At 38.0% G+C, this 18,211-nt stretch overlaps 1 long non-coding RNA gene across 1 annotated transcript in view; it reads right to left on the reverse strand.

Annotated features, from left to right (window-relative positions):
- LOC106040267 (uncharacterized) overlaps positions 1-11,717 on the reverse strand; it is a 173,642-nt gene extending 161,925 nt beyond the window's left edge. Inside the window, exon 1 of the long non-coding RNA XR_010833157.1 lies at positions 11,578-11,717. This is a non-coding gene — a long non-coding RNA (uncharacterized lncRNA). The remainder of the gene's footprint in view (positions 1-11,577) is intronic.
- Between the last annotated feature and the right edge of the window lie 6,494 nt (positions 11,718-18,211).

Here is an 18,211-nt window from a genome sequence, read left to right on the forward strand (position 1 = left end):
ACTGCATGTGGACAAGTCAACTTCTACATGTTTTTTTTGGAGGAACTCTCAGTAGGGGTTTATACACACCTTGCTCATCAACTCCCTGAGAAGGTACATCAAGACCAAACTGTGACATCAAATGGAGAGAAAAATCCACACAGGGTGGATTTCAGAGCTGAGTTGAAGAATACCTTCCCAACAGTGAACTGGTGAAGGGTTGCAGAGTCCAGTAAGGCTGGACACCCTGAAGCTAGGCTACCTACCCAGGGGGGGGACACAAAGGAGTCTCCCTTTCCAGAAACCAGGAGACACCTTTGAGACAAAAAAAGCTGCTGTAGTCATATTATTGCGGGTGTACAGATGCTTTTCATTCTCAGTATTTAAAGATTTCAGTGTCATTAAATCCTTTCCAAAAGAATACACAGAGGAGGGAAAAAAATGAAAAACAAAACAAAACCAAAAAAAAAAAAAACCAACAACAAAAAAAAACAGCATCAGCTCTCAAGACACCAAGTGCACTTCAGTTGCCACTTCAGTTTAGGCTACACCTCCTTTGACAATTTTGTCCAGTGATACGCGGACCTTGATTTTATTAAATACAGCTACAAACTTCCAGAAGGTGATTAATTATTAGTTCTTTTGTACATTCTTATTTTAAAGCAAACGTATCATATCTTAAACCTTACTTCAGTGCAGCCACTAAGCAGATACTTAACTATTTCTTTGTACCAGGAGAAGATCTGGACAGCTGATACATGTAAGTGAAAACCCAGACAGCAATTCAATTATGAGGCCAAAATGAGCATAAAAGCTTTTCCTATCAGGATTTCAAGAGCTGACATTTTTAAAGAACGTTTTTAAAATTACTGCAAGCATTTCTGTTCAGGAAACAAGCTAGAGTCAAAAACTACCATTAAGGTCAGTTAAGATCAACTGTAATCTTTTTATCAATTCACTTTTGACTCCGTGTTCTCAAGGGGCTGCTCTGCCCCCCGAGACATTTGGCAACACATCGCATACAGCTATATACAGTGACAAAGGCAGAATCCCATATACCAGTAACCCACCCATTCTCCAGATGCATCCCATCACTCCTCCTGGCAGGAGACTGTCCTGATGTATTTTGGACTCACAAAACGAGAGGAGGTGAGTATTTAAACCCTCCAATTGCTTCTGAGTGACTTACAAATCCTATCAAAAGAGGAAAAAAAAGTCCTGTTGGTTGTGGTTTGTGTTTCCTCTCTCTCAAAAACCTACATGTAATTTTAAAAACTGGGGTCACTATTGAAGGTGTTCAGATGCTCTTCTGCATTTCTGCTACAGTAATTCCTCTGTACAGTGGTGAACTGTCAGAGAAAGGGTCTTCACCTTTATCCCCATGTCAGAGAAGAAGAAAGGAGAAAAAGAAAAAAATACGGTGTTTCTGTTACTTTGCTTATCTGTGCCTGCTGACCAGATAGACCCAGAACATCAAAGGTGTTTTTTTTTTTTTACCTTTTTTCTTCTTTTTTTTTTCTTTTTTCAAAAAGCAGCAAACTACCAGCTTCTTAAAAGCATTTGACCTGAGAAGAAGATTCACTTAAGTCAGCCTATTGAATGGTACCTACAGAGTCCAGTCTGGGTAAGCAGAGCAACCAAAATGCGAGTAAAGAAATCAGTGCAGCAGGGTAGTGGAGGAGGAGCAAGTAGTGATGGAGTAAGATTTCCTAGTGAACAAAAAGGGGCATATATATATTCTGGCAGGAATGATTTTCTAAATAGGACTAATCATTTACATCATCAATTAAAGATGAGACTTCAGTGCAGTCACTGATGAGAAAAAACAAGCATCTTTATGAGTTTTCGGTACATCACTATTTATTTTCCATGCAAAAAAATGGATACATAGTCCCAAACAGTACAAGAGGGAACAGAGGAGAAAGAGACCGTAAGGACATGTGAGACTGTAAAAAAGAAATGTAAAAGATGTAGAAAAATGTACTGTTGGCTGGCAGCCACTTGCATGTTTCACTATACACTTACTGTTATTTCTAAAAAAATGCTTTATTTTGCAGCTTAAGAGTGTTCACCAACATTTAGGAACAGAAGCATCACTATACAGCTCTTGGAGAAAAAAAAATAAAAACAAACACTGCATGATTTTCCTCATCAAATCAATCCATTTTGGAAGGTTGCGGTGAGGTTAACCACCACTCCTACTAGATCTTCTCAAAATTAAATTATTCACAAGCAGCGAAGATACAGAGAAACCATCATTAAAATGGTCACAGAACTAACAGAACTACTCTTGCTGATACACTTGCTGATGGGAGAGGAAAAAATAAATAATTGGGGGGGGGGGGGGGGGGGGGAGCAGCACAGATGGTGTCAGCCAGGTTCAACTGTAAGCAACAGAGAACCTTAACTCTGATTTCCTTTTCTAGATCTAGTTCCTTAACATGTTGCTGTAATTCAAAGTGACTTCTATAACATAATGGTTATATTTACACCAGACAAACTCTATCACAGTTTTTATCAAATCCATTAGAAATCTCCCTCTGAAGCAAGGACAACTAGTCTAAGCAGGTAGTCACGTACTTGTCTTTCTCGTTTTCCAGAAACCTAAGTTCTTCAAAATTCTCTCTCTTCTATTTATCAGGTATAAACATAACAGTAAGTTTCAGAGACTATTTTAGGACTTAACGTCAAAGATACTCAGTGGAACTTGCAGAGTCTCAGCTATCTGAAGCACTATTGAAGTTACCTTGTTTAGATATTTATGAAAGGTTACCTGTGATTGTTACTCGTTTCCTTGTTCCTCATAAAACAAACAAAAAAATTGGATATGAACATGAGATTACAGTTCTCCTTTTAATATAAATTTCTATAACTGTTCAAGTAAATGTATATTTTATACACATAACTGACATTAAAAATCTTTCAGGAGTACCATCATCACTCAAGAACTTAAGGTGACGTGACTGTTTTTCGCCAGGACCTTACCATTTCCATTCAAAGGTAGCACTGTTTTCGATATTGTCTGCAAAGTTCAGCATTTAATAGCTACAGCCTTACAAATACCACTGAGAGAATGGACTACATCTGCTTATGTACCAGCTGAGAATTGTACACCTATATTAAATTGTCATGAATAATTTACAACCACATGGGACTAAGTCTGAAAGAAATTCTAGGGGGAGCCAGCATAACTGGATGGAAACAGATGGAAACTCTTAAGCAGGCAGAGAAGAAATACAGTGGCATTATCAGAGGCCTTCTTTGTTGAACATAGCTTAAGCAACATCACCCTCTTTCATTCCAGTCCTGGGACAGTCACAGGACATGAAGACATCCAGCGAGGTGGCAGCCTTATATCTAAGCTGCATCTATCACTGATCAAACTGCATACTTAACAATGCTTAATACAATAACATAAATGCTACAGAGAAACTTGCCAGGGTCTTGCGAACAGCACGGCCATGTCACTGTTTTTTGACGGCTGCACTTGGGATGCTGTCCCAAGCTCTCTTTTGCACTAGCAGCCATGCAGATGAGTGCTTCAGCTTTAGCTGAGCAATGCTGGCTACATCTGGCGGTACAAGAGGAAAGTGTTTCCCCACATCCTGGGAACTCACTGCTTTCCAGAGGAAGCCTTCCTCTACTCTTGTTTTTAAAACCCAAGGAATTATGACTCTGGTGCAAGAGACTGCGTTGCTGCTCTGCGTGCACTGTCAGGCAGACAAACTGGAGCTCAGGACACCTTGTATTTACACAGCACATATAACATATATGGCAGACTACCTCTTGAGATACACACAACACTCCCATGGGGATTAAAAAGAATTCCCTTAATCACTATGAATGAAATTCTGTGATTCTGTAAAATAGATCCATGATAAGCAGATACAATGTAAAATAATATATATATTCTATTGTATAGTAAAATGCACAGTAAAATACATAAAAGGTAAATATATGTATTTTGAGAAATAAGCCACAAAAATGTAGTCTCTTCAGCACACAAAAAGTACAAAAAAGGGAGAGGAAAAAAAAAGTAAGTGAAATTCCACACAGTAATTGTAAATTGTAAAGCTGTGAGATGAAATAAGAATCCAATACTTGTATTATTCTTTATGATTCTACCTAGGCTTAGGAGCAATATTTTTCTTGAAATATTTTGCAATAAAATTGACTTATTTAAAGGCAACTTTGCCCAGGGAATACAAGACTTGGTCTGAAAGCTGGTCATGACAATGCTTCAGCCTTTCCCTGCTGCATGGCCTTGGCAAGTCATTTCACCTCAGAGCACTTCTGGCTCCCGACCCCTCTTTTTCTCCGCTGTGTACAAAACAAGCCCTTCAGACACCCAGTACTTAAGAGCCCATACAGACATAAGACCAGGTACCAATCTCAGCTTCAGTTTCTAGGCACTGCTGTAGTACCATTAAAAAGAAATGCAGCTAAACGAGAAATACTCTTTTTGCCTACTGTTTGGCAGTATTCTGAGGCTTTACAGTTACAATTTGAGGCTCAAAAAAGCAAAGCAGTCCAGAAAAGCCTTCTAGTTTTTGATCTCAGGCAATTCTAACTAAACACAGTTTATTACAGAAATGAATTACATGAATTCACCAGCTCATGTTTACTTTCATGATGAATTTTTATGTGATTAAAAGTGAAATAACAGAATTAATTTAAAACGTTGATCTTCTTAAAGTACTAGTTGCTTATAGAAAAAAAGACAAACCTGCATATGGTGCATGACACAACCATCAACCACTACCCAACCATCAACCATTATACAATCAGTGATGTATCTTGCTATGCAAAACAATACAGAAAAAGCTCGAAAAAGCTAAACCAAAATGTAACCTGTTTTCTCAGACCGAACTCATAAGCTTTTTGCTAAAAATCGGAAGCCAGACTTAGTAGCAAGCTTCTGAAAACTTGCACGGCTCTGATAAGAAAGGACATCTCTCATAAATATTCATTAAAAATTACCCTTTCTGGATCACGAATTTTTCAAACAGACACTGGTTTGACCTCTGCAAGGAACAAAACCCAGCCCATAGGAGAATGTCTCCATTTTCTGACAAAAAAAAAAAAAAAGGGCTTTTCTGGGTAAGCATCTACTTGGTACACTACATGAGGTTGCAGGTCAATTACCTTTGCAATTCAAGCATCTGAGCATTAATATTAAATTCAAATTACAGTCTTTAAAATCTGAAGTGTTACCTTCTTATTTTCTTGAAAAATTGATTGTGAAGCAAGACAATGATTTGCATTTTAAACAATTTTCTAAACTAGCATCCCCATTCCTCAGCCAGTTCAAACAAGACAGCTCTAATTGGTAATCTTAAAGCACTTCATTAACAACCCTGGGCTGGGAAGGCTGGAATATGTTTGTAGGTCTTCTCAAGCTGTTCTGTCCTGCTAGCTGTCTGGAAACTGGGGATTCCCTTTGCATTATTGTTACCCCACTGGATAAAACACAAAGCTTACTCAGTACCATCAGGTAAGAGACGCATAAATGGATGCTGAGATAGCTGCACCCAAAACGTGTTGTGCTGCAGACGCCCTCGCTGGGTATGCTGTCTCACTAAAGTCTGTTTCACACAGGCATTTCAATCTCTCTAATGTTTTGCTAGTTGCTGGTAAAGACTTGCAATACCCATTTTCAACAACCACCATCATCATAATCTTGGTAGCTTCAACTTTTTGCTATCATTTTTGCCCTAACATCTACTTGAAGCACAGATAAAAATACCCAGTGTAGACATGAAGAGTAGGCTTTACATCACAACCCCATACACAAAGAAGTGGCTCAGAGAGAAACAGGTGACTATCCTATACAGCTGTATTTCAACTTTGCCGGTACAGAAGAGAGAAACATTGTGCTTTTTATGGATTACCATGTAAGCACTGTAATAATTTCTCCTTAAAATTGTAAGATTCTAAAGCTACTTGAACACCAAGGATGGAAATGAAAGATTTCCTCCAATTATTTCTCTAAGTTGTAGATATCCATGTAGGAGATGTGTTAAGCAGAAGATATAGATCATTTTTTTCAGATGCTCTCTTCAATTCCCTCTCTGGCTTCTATGCAGGCAACCCTTACAAATGGAGTTCTAAATGTAACAGGACTCTAGCTAACAGGGGAAAAAATTGGCAGGCTGGAAATTTTAGATTTTGGCATGCTTTTGTAAAATTCAGCTTAGCATGCTGCTCTCAGGCAAGATAATTCATTTAAGCAAAATTGCACGATTTGCTGCTTATGCTGAACATCCTTCCAGCGCAGAAACTTAAAAGGACATGTTAGTAGGATTTAAGCTATATATTCATACAATTTTAGCAACAAAAAAAATTACATTGGAAGAGTATGAACTGTATCTCTGCTAGCATAGTAGAGACAGACATCTGTCTGCATCAGCACACTACTAAAACCTGTGCACACTAGTTAGCTACATTCTAAAAATGCTTGGAAAATGTTCAGCACTGAAGGCAACCTTTAGAAACTTGAATCTTTCTTATTTAATTCTTCAGTTTTACATGCATTTCTTTAATTTTTTTATGACAAAGAAGTATGTACACTGTGAACACTGAAGTAGACTGGTTTGTTTAGTATAGAAGACAGAAATCTGTCAGTGACTTTTATTGCATTTCACATTTCAGTGGTTATGTACAGGGAGGGAGAGGGAGAGAAAGGAACGGAGGGGGGGAGGAAATGAATCCACCTGGTTGCCAAAGATTCAAGATGTGGCAAATAATGTATGCTCCCCTTTTCAAAGGCAAGGTGCATATGTATACATATAGGCTATTCATTATGAACAACAGAATTGCTATTTGCCTATTTCAAATGGAATCCAAATGTGCCAAGCACAGCAAGAATACTGAGAGCAGAGCGTGCTTAATATTCTAGCCCAGCTCACTGAAAAAAGCACTGAATTGACAGAGCAGTGTTCTGTAGAGCAACATGATGTGTCTGCTTTAAATGGAGAATAATGGATTTAAGTTTAGTGCAGAACTAAAGGGCTCAATTACTATTCATGAATTCTGAAATGTTCTACTACAGAAACTCCTTTTGCATGAAATGTTCATCAGAACCAATGTGCAGAACTACAAAAAGTAAACCTTGCCCCCTCACACAATACAGTACTTACCTAGATTTGTGCATTTACAAGGAGCGCTGCTGTGGCATTTATCTAAAACCACCTAGACTACTATTTAAAATAAATATGCTTCAGATGGTTGTTGTAGGGAAAGCTACTCTACCAGGGCCATTTTCTCTAGCTCTTAGACAACCACATTTCCATTTACCTAGCCTAAGGTGTGCTCGGTGCTTCACGAGAACAGTTTTCATGAGGTCTGAAGGTAGGCTTTTGGCCAGCAAAGCGAGAAGGCTAATTTCCAAACCCTTTGAAGGGTTTCTGCAACATACCTGTGTTTTTATCAGAAAATGTATTAACACTGAAACTACAGAAGTTCCAGAAATTGTATTGTGTTTTCAGTGTAATTATTCAAAAGCATACTCCTTGTTCAACGTTTATATCCTTACCCTTCCCATAAAGTCAGAACCACCACGTACAAGCGGGGCAGCTCAGTACTTCACTTGAAATACAGGCTTTATTCCACAATTAAAGTCTCAACGGCTTCTACTGTTCTAGTCTATAATTTTTTTTATAAAATGAGTTTTCATCTGTTGCTAAAATGCAGGCTGAGAATCTGTCATCTATCTTGCACTGTATATACAGGCATGTAATGATATCTCCTGGAATTATTCTTGAATTTCAAGCTCATGAATGTTCAAATGTGGTTGCCCTTTGCAGTATTCAACTTAATTAAGGCTAATCACAGAGAAAATGTTTACTCTGAAGGACAGAAATGTAGCACATTATGACTTTAATATATGAAGTTATTTGTATATCCCTTCTTACTATGTTCAAACCCTATTCACCCTCATAAACTCATTTGTTTTGTATTTCTTTATATCTTAGGGCAGACCAAATTAATCATCTATCTACTCGGAAAACATCTGCCGTTCAATATTTATTAGCATACAAATGATGCTAATTCTTCAAACATTAGTGTTTTCTGCATTATAACTGCGATTTGCACAAGATTTTTTATTTTTCCAGATACATTTTCTTTCCAAAAGTCAAAAGTTTGGTTTGTTTCCTGAGTACACAGATGACTGTGTCAGTCCTGAAGGCAGCTTCTAGAGGCTTTGTGTTAACAAACTACTTTTGTTTGCATATTCCATCCCTCAAAGTCACACACGCATAATTTTATCGTCGTTGTGCGCCATCTGGAGTATATTGATTGAACTGCAGTTTTAAAATGAGGTCTGTGGAGTATTTTGGTTGCTTGTATCTGACCAACACATTTCAAAGCCTCTCAATTAATGTGTATGAAGTTTGGTTAGGACTTTACCCGTAGTCGTGTTAAAAGTATGAACTTCAGTTTGAAAACAGGGTGATTTTTTTTTTGATTGCTTGGTGTGGTTTTTTTTCAACATTTTCTGCTGTTTTTTTCCACTATAGCAAGCAAGAGTTCTGTAGAGGAAAAACAAATCTGATGCCTGTCACACAGGTGATGTCCCTTAATTTTCATGGTTCTTCAACCAAGTGGCACAAACTCTGAACAAAAGAGGTGATGTTTGCTGCTTTACACTTCCACGTCCAAAGAATTACAGGAAAAATTAAGCCACAAACTACCTACGAAGAAAATATAATAAATTCATGACACTGATCCAGGGTCATTTGACAAATAAACTTGAAAGCTATATAAGTTCCCAATAAAGATTTTCAGAAAACCAGAAAAGAACCCATGTTTGGAGGAAGAAGGCCAAGAGCAGAGCAGGTGAAACTATAATGCACCTGCATTGCTGGCACACTAGAAAATGTTGAGTTGAAGCCTTTGATGGACCTGGGGATCTACGTGAGCTAGGCACAAGATTCTGTTTTCCAAAAGGGCTCCCAAATCCAAGGAAGTGAGAACCAAGCCTAGAAAACTTGTGAGGGTGTCGTCCTAGCTAAACTTCATCAAGGCTACGTGATGAAGTGATTTGACTAGAATTTGAATTTTTATAGAGATTATATTTCAAAACGTATCTGTTGCAGGTGATCATACAAGGTTGAAAGATTGGCTTGCCATGGTGAAGTACACTTGACATAGTGGAGTATATTCTTCAGTAGCTAAGAAAATACGATTTATACATGGCAGTTTTTGCATCTCACAACGTAGGACCAAATAGGGCTGCTGTGTTACCTTACTCAAATTCTTTAATGCATCTTGGTTAAATGATGACAAAGACTAGACTCAGACAATTTATTTTATGCAATCTAATGTCACTAGGACTACACTTGAGATTACTTTAGGTAGCAAAATTTATCAGGGTTCATCCAACTGAAACAGTATAGATTAACTCTGTTGCCATAGAAACACATGATTTTGGCATTGCAAACACAAGAACAGTACATCTAGCCTGGTATTTCACTTCCTACTAAGGACTATCAGATTCTTCAAGGGATGATTAGAATAATTTATTAGAATAAAACATGTATCATATGCAATGCTCTATAAATTTCAGACTATCAAAACACAGTGTTCATGGGGTTACCTAAAACTGGTATAATACTACTTTATACTATTCTATCCACATAGGAAAAAAAAAAAAACCTACAAAAATTACAATCATGAAATGTATGCAAGTAAATTAACTTCCTGTATAATAACACTTCAGATCTCTCTTTTGCTACTGGAAGCTAATTGTATTTATTTGGTCATCTTTCTGAGATCTTCAAGCACATTTTATGAAAACAACTTGACCTTGCAAACAACGTAAACTGCCTGTTAAATTGTGGCAGTAGCCCGACAATTTTTCTCTTATATTTCCTTAAACCTCTGATTAATGTTTGAGTTTGCTGATTTGCAACAATTTAATGTATTTAACATTTTTTCTGATACCTATGGCGGTGATAATTTCCTTCCCTTACCACACACTTTTATTCTATCTCTTCACGTGCATGCAAGACACAGAGAAACTCACAGATGTTTAAACCAGAAGCAGTCATTTTGAGAATGGTGTCTGGTATTATGTGCAAGGAAGCAGTAGCATTTATTTCAGCCATTCCTGTGTCAAATTCAGTTCATGGTTGAACTACACTGTATCTTTCAGAAAGACACCCCACTGCCAATTTAAACACCCTGTGTTGAAGAGGTTTTACCATATCTCTCCTATTCCAGTGGTTAACTGCTATAACTGCCAACATCGTCTTACTATTAGTTTCAACTTAACTGCCTAGTTTTCAGCCAGTGCCTGTTTTTACGTCTTCATCTAGTAAATTTTAGAGACGTGTAACCTCATCTTTACAGATAATGTTAATGGCTTAGAACAACTTTCTTATTAACCTGCTTTTCAACTAAATTATACAAATGTGTTATTAAACATCTTCAAAGATTAAGCTATTTTGTCACTCTACAGATTGCAAGCAAAATGTATACATATATACATTAGAAAGAACAAGATACTGTTTGCAGTAAGTCAGTGGAACTGGAGTCTATGTTTTATCTCTGTAACGCCTTCACATTACGGAGATATTCATTCTACCAAGAAATGTAACTCGGAAACTGCAAAATATTGAGACAATCTTCACTGAAGTAAATGTAGTCTTTCACCGCATATTAGATGTCACTTTCTTTTCCCCTTGGGTATACCTTACTGGTATTAAACACAGATGGAAGGTTACATGTGAGCAGAATTACAGTATTTCTTTTTCTGTGTGCAGTTTTTGTATTTTATTTTTATTTTTACTGTTTTCATATGGTAGCTCTGCATAGAAAGTTCTTATGTATTATACTATATTTTTCAACGTAAATAGAGGAAAATTCAGGCAGATGAAGCATTTCAAAAATGTGCTACACTTTGTAAGCGATATAATCCACGTATTTAACTCAATATATCAGTTCCACCTGAACTCGATGACTCTTATTAAACATGTCTTCTGTTTAATTCTATTGTTATTTGGGATCTAGAACAAATGATAACTGCTCAGTGAAAAATATACTAAACATCTTTAAAAAGTATTCTGCCTTAGTAAGAGACGGGAAACACATTATTCAGAATTCATTCTCTTTAGAGTATATTTAATATCTTCAACATTTTCCTTAGTATTGTGGGTTTCCTGTAAGTCCTTTATCTTTCCTGCCCCCAAATCTTTCCACGGCAAGCCATACAGAAGCAGGCCGACCCAGGCCAGCTGCCCACCCAGCCACTCTCACTGCCCCTTCTGAGCAGAACAGGACAGGGGGAATAACGTGAAGAGGGCTGTGGATGGAGAGGGAGACCTGGAGATCACTAACCAAATACTGTCCTGCACAAAACAGGCTTGACCTGGGGAAAAACTACTTTAATCTAATGCCAGGTAGAACTTGATAGTGAGAAACAAAGACAAAAAAAGCAACACCTCTCCTCTTCTCGTCTCCATTCCCCACTTCTCTACCTTCCCTCCCCGAGCAGCACAGAGGGGTGGGGGATGGTGTCTGGGGCCGTTACAGTTCTTCCCTGCTGATCCCTTCCACTCGTCCAGCTCCACAGGCTGCAGCTCCTTCAGGACATACCTGCTCCCGCGTGGGGTCCTCCACGGGCTGCAGCATGGATACCTGCTCCACGTAGTCCTCTACCCAGGCTGCAGAAAAATACCTGCTTGTCTGTGGTCCTTCTACAGGGCTGTAGGACAAACTCTGCTCCGGCGCCTGGGGTATCTCCTACCCTCTCCTTTCCCCTTTCTGTCTGTGCAGGGCTGCCCCTCGCACCGCGGTCTTTGCCCTCCCTTCCCCAGGCTGCCCCCGAGGCAAAGCGCCGCCATCTTGGCACCGGGGCCTGGCCGTGCCCTGCGGTGGGGCCAGTACGGGGCAGCCCCGGTCTTGCCTCACGCAGCGGCCCCGCGGCGAACGCCTTGCAATCTACAACCAAAAGTAGGGGTTCATTAGTTGTTATAAATAATTTATTGCATAATAGTAACATTATATATTTGCATACACAGCAGTTAATTAATAGCAACTGCAAATAAATAAGTAAATCTGGTGGAGGCTTCTCTAGAAGTTCAGCAAGATTAGGTCCCAGATGTTGAGGCTTCCCCCTGGCCTATTTTGCAGGATTTGACATATCTTGCAATAAATGCTGACCCATCTTGGAGGAATCATCTGCTAAGGAGATGATTCTTTGATTTGTTTCCTGGTTTCTGGAGTTGTCTAAAATTTCCTGTCCCTCACCAGCTCCCCCTCACTTGCAGTATTCAGTGATTCCATACCAGTGCTGAAGCACAAAAAGGACCGTAATCCAGAAGCACAAAAAAAAAAAAGTAGGCTCAGCTTTGATGAGGTTTCTCAATTGCTGTTAAACAGAAGTTACAGTGAAAATCTGTGTATAAAGACAAATTTCTAAGATTGTTCTCTCCCTCATTCTGCTTTCTACTCATGAGCAGGAGGACTACTTTACTTCTCTTTGGGACCAGAGAGTGAAAGAAGATGGATGGCAGGAGATGGAGGACAAGGAAGACCAGGGATGTTAAAGGCCAAGTTCTGTACCTGCTGTTACCAATTGATGGTTTTGATTGATGGTTTGAAATTGATGGTATGAGTTTGTCTTGCAGCATGTCTTATAGTTAAGCTGCAATGTATATGTGAATTGTGAAACTTTAGTCTTGACTACAGGGTGAGAATGTCTTTCCATTTTTAAAGATTACTAGGCTGGAAGCAAGCTTAAAACTAGTAAAAACTTTTGTTGCATTTTTTGCATGACTCAGAAAAGATAAGTAAACCAAAAAAATAAGTCCCCATTTTATGATCAATATCTGTACCATTTATGATTAATATTTATATGATTTATATGAACAATATTTTATTATTTATCTTGTTTGTTTGTTTGTTTATTCCCTCACATTTCTTATAATACCTCTTATTACCACTGGATTTTTTAAAAATAAGGTTGATGTCCCATTACCTTTCCTGTTCAGAATGCTCACATAAACAGGTCCTATATTATCTACACAAATAAGGAATATTTTTTTCTGCAATCATTCATCTTGTCAAGATGAAATATAAGTAGAATTAGTCAGGTGTACAAAGAAATCTAGATATGTATAAGACAACCGAGTTGATCTCACTACATTTTAAGACAAAGGATGTTTTCCCCTTGACTGAATAGGAGAATGCTTGCATCACTGCTTTATTTCCATTCAGCTATTAGAAATAGAATTTAGAGCTATCTATTCTGTCAATTCTAGGTACTTGAACTAAGGTGCTTTTGCTTTTAAGGATATTCAGATTGATATTCAGGAATATGTAGCTTTTATTTATAAATGATAACCCCTTTTCCAAAGTAAACCTCAATAAATTTCCATAGTAGAAAAAGTCCCATTTAATACCTTTTTTTTTTTTTTTTTTTTTACCTTTCTTTCACCAGCTAAAATGCAGTGCTGGCAGTTTGTAAGTTGACAAAAAGATGAACACTTTTTTATACTTGTCTTTCTGTGAAACATGATGCTATATACATCCAGCCTAGATAGCAGTAAAAACTGTTGTTCAAGAAGAAAGGCATGAACAATACTAGTGACGAACAAAACCAGGGTAAGCCTGGTTTGGATGGCTTCCAGAAGTTTAGATCTTTACACAAAATATTTTAGCAATTCACTTTTACTCTGCCATTCTAGAAATTGCAAAAACACGATCATTCTAATGACATACTTAATATTTCTTGTTCTAAGTCAAATAGGATATGCCACCAGAACAGCAACAATACTTCTACTGCATGTCCAGTTTTTGATTTTTACTGTGGCCTATTTGTGCACTTTTGCCACCTAGCAGGAGCTCAGACTTGTTGTGGTTTGGTTTCAACTAGGTGTTCACCTACTCACAGACATGAGCCAGTACCTGGGTTAGGCTGGAAAAAACATTTTCTTGCGCTGGGAAGGATAAGCAAACAAAATTACATCTGTGAATCGTTGATGTCAAAACTCAAAAATATCTCACTGGCTCCTATAACTCTATGAAATTTTGCTAAAAATTTCAAAAAATCAATCTAAAACCAGACTGTTTTAGTATCAGTCTTCTCTGTCATGTCATCTCCATCAGGTAGGACCTTATGTCATTGTGGGCAATGCCAGAAGCAAGGGACAGGTCCAAGCTAATTTGAATGGAGACATATTCCGTTTATTAACAGCACGTAACCAACCACAAGTATTACTCAATCTGAAGCAAATCCATGACCTCCAGATTGTCTCAAGTCTAGGATGTTGGCTTTATATAAGATGCTGTCAACAGCTGCTATTTGCTTCTCAGTGAAGTGTACCATTTGATCCTGGATGGAAATCTGACCAGACTGGTGAAATCTGCACAGTTTGTAAGACCTAAAAAGTTACTGTATTACACAATATTGGCATTATCATCTCCAATTTTTTAGCAAGGAGGAGGACTGATCTTGAGACTCCCAAGAACTATTTTATGAATTCAGCTAATTATCTGGTGCCTGTTGGGTTAAACAGTGGCCAACTCATTACCCACCATAGGTACTAGCCAGGAGTGATAGACCGCACTGTTTAGAACATCCTACTGTTCAGTGGACTCAAATGAGATCAAAGAATTTTGATAAGTCATGTCTGCACCATGCGGACTAAGACATCCTTCTCACTATGAAAGAAGCAGAAGTCATGTCAGCTTTATACAAAGGTCTGGGCTTTGGCACAATGTCAAAGGTCAGTGAAACACAATCTCTAATGCAGTCCAACACGACTTGGGAGTCTATGCTAAACCAGAGATCCCATGCATGCAAATCTCTACCTGTGTGTGAAACTACATTTGACATATTCAGGGTTCCAAAGCTTTAAAATATTTTCACACACCAAAAATTTTCTTTGTAAGGAAATGACATATTCAAAACTCATATATTCTCCAGCAGTTTTGTTGCATCTGTATCTGCTCTACTTTCCCCAGAACAGTAAACACCTCCATAACAGCTCCTGTTAATCTCCCCTTTCATAAGGAATCCAAGTCTAATTTTTCCATTCATAACAGTGCAAGCATTTGTCATCCTAATGATAACATTCTTCTACATGCCTGCAATATGGTACCTAAAATATGTAATTACTTCAGATGTGTTTTCACCGAGAGAGAGAGAGAGAGAGAGAGGGGCAATCTTCATTTTCTTTTGTCTGGTTAGACCAAAAGAGGTTTACCTTTTTCTCATTTTTCTCAAATTTCCTGGACTTTTTTAACCATTGCCTTTTAAAATTAGACATAATTAATATATATGCATATAAAAAATAGACTGAAGTTTGATCAATTTCAGATTTAAAAATATGATGCTATACAAATATTAGAGCTAACCTGTCAGAATGCCACTCAGGCATTTCTTTAGAGACATGTTCTGTATTTATATGCATTTACCTACCTTACAATTGTTTGCCATCTAGATGCGCTACATCCTTCAATTCAGTGAGGCATCATTTAAACTAAATTGAACTAAATTATTCATGATCATTTATAGGCTGCAATCTTCAAACATGCTACCAAATGTCATGACACTTTTTAAATCTTGAAAGCTAACCCTGATAACATATATTTTAGAATTTGACCAAAAATACCACAGCTATTGTACTCTAATGACACACACACAAAAAAATTACTGATACGGAAAAAAAAAAAAAAAGATAAGAAAAAAACTGCTTAAAAACAAACAAGCAAGGCAGAAACCTATGAGGTAGATAGTGTAATCATTTAACTACTGGAAATGTGAGAAGTTAAATGATTTATTCTTACAAAATGTTATGTTCTTTTAGACAGTTCAGTAGTTTGTGACAGGCATTCCTCTATTGTTTGTTTTCTGCTTTTCTTTGAACAGCAAAGGCCTGTTAAGCATTGGAATAAACAATTACATTTTTCTGCGTTTCTGGTGTTTTACTCCTTGTCTCTGGAAAAACACTGGTGATCGGATCAGCTTAACAACTACCCATTTGTTTCTGTCTCTCACTTCCTCACTTTCAAAGCATGAACTAAACAACATATCCGAAGACACTGGCCTTTACCTGAATGTGCCAACTTTCCCTTATGCTTTTTTCATCTTAAAGACTGTGACTATACAACAGAGATGTTTTGTCTGTGGTTGCTCCAATACCACAATCCTCAGCCTTGTCGGGCTGCTGTCTCTCTGTAGTTAGGACTGGGGACAAGGCTGTGCCCCTCCACAGCGCTGGGTCCCCAGTGCAGCTGCATTGGTGGGCACTTCCAAGCCTGACAGCCTCCTAAATCAGGCCTCCCAGGCAAAGGGACAACTGAGGTAAAAACGGAGTCATAGTAGGAACATAGTCTTGTTACACAGGAGGCAGTTACCAGGAGCTGGAATACAGGACCTGGCAGAGCACCTCCATCAGTCAGAGACAGATGCAACAACAACTGTCTCTGGGCAGATGTTTCTGGGCATCTCTGAACATAATCAGTTCCAGAAACATTTTGGGCTCTACCTAAATACAAAGATGTCCCTGATGCTACTATTGGTAGTATCACTTAAAATCCTGTAAAGATTTTGAAAGGGGATCCTGCCTCATTTTACCATTGCTGGTGGGCTGAAAACATCATCAAAACCACTGCAGTCAATTTCAATAGACTGAAAAGGGACTTCTAATTTGTTAAAGGTACCTCATTTTGCTGCTCATTTCCTCACTGCTTGCTCACAGATTTTACCACCACAGCCTGTGAGTCTGAGCATTTAAAAGGTTATGTATATATGTAAGCTTTTTAACAATCATATAGACATATGACTGTCGGCTTCACGTTCTCTTGATTTCACTTGCCATACTTAAAGAAACTGTGTCATGTAAACTTTCTAAGAACCACATATAACAAAGAATAAATTCCTTTTCTCTGCTGTTTCCCAGTCCTTTCTCTGAGTACAATGAATTTAGAACCATGAGATTTCACATCTGGTGAGCCCTTTGGCCATAGGACTCCCAGACTAAGTAGAGATATGCTGGTTTCTGTCCCCATGGAAGGTGAAAACACTGAGAAAGTAAGTTTACCTCCTGTAAGTTACAACACCCAGGAACATAAATTGCTGTAGTTTAAACACTTTTAAACTCACAACCAAAGCTAAAATGCTGTTTAGTCAGCATGTAAACATTGTGCATTTCCCAGCAGCAGAAATTGCCTATAGTAGTATATTTGTTAAAATTGTTTCAAGCATTCTCTAACAGTCATAAGAAAGAATAAAAGTGACATTTTACTGGATTCTGTCCACATAACTCTATTGATCCTGGTTAATCTGTAAATGTGATTCTTCTTTTGAGGTCCCAGACTTAACAGTGGCATCTACATTGTTCATATGGTGGAAAAGTATTGGGATCCACGTAACCTGTTTTTTAAACAGTATTGCACTTTGCAATGCCAAGAGATGATAACCATACTGAACAGACTAATTTTGAAACATTTGGGATGATTTTTCAATTGATCTGGAACCAAAATACAGCTGATATGTGAGAGTTACTGTAAATGAAAATTGTCATTTTTGCAAAGCTTCTGAAAAGAATCTTTCTGTGGGATAATTGTCTCTATCATTTAATTTCACAAGAAACACCTTGAAAAATTATTTTTAGCGCGTGTGAAATCATATACTTAGTGATGTGAAGACGAAAAAATCCACAGTTTCCAAAGAACCAACTTTCCTTGCTGGTGTGCCTCACAGCATGACAGGCAAAACTCACAAAGAGAAGACAGAATCATTTCAGTTGGAAAAGAACTTTAAGATCATCAAGTCCCCCTAACTCTACAAGTCCAATGCTAAACCATCTCCCTAAGCACCACATCCACACATCTCTTTAAAATTCCTTCAGGGATGGGGACTCTGCCAGCTCCCTGGGCAGCCTGTTCCAATGCTTAACCACACTTTCTGTGAAGAAATTCTTCCTGATATCCAATCTCAACCTCCCCTGCTGCAATTTGAGGCTGTTGCACCAAAGTGTCCTGCCACTTGTCACCTGAGAAAAGAGACCGACACCCTTCTCCCTGCAGTTTCCCTTCAGATGGTTAATAGCAGATTAACTAATATTATATAAATTAATTTTAATGGCAGATATTCCCAGTCAATTTAAAAAGAAACACATAAATATGCAACATAAATTCAACCTTGAATTGACCTTTCAATACCTCCTTTTAGTTAATAATACTTGTGCATTTTCTTCACATTAAAGGAAAAAAAGAAAAG

The sequence above is a fragment of the Anser cygnoides genome, chromosome 1 (genome assembly GCF_040182565.1).
Source record: "Anser cygnoides isolate HZ-2024a breed goose chromosome 1, Taihu_goose_T2T_genome, whole genome shotgun sequence".
Lineage (NCBI taxonomy): Eukaryota > Metazoa > Chordata > Aves > Anseriformes > Anatidae > Anser > Anser cygnoides.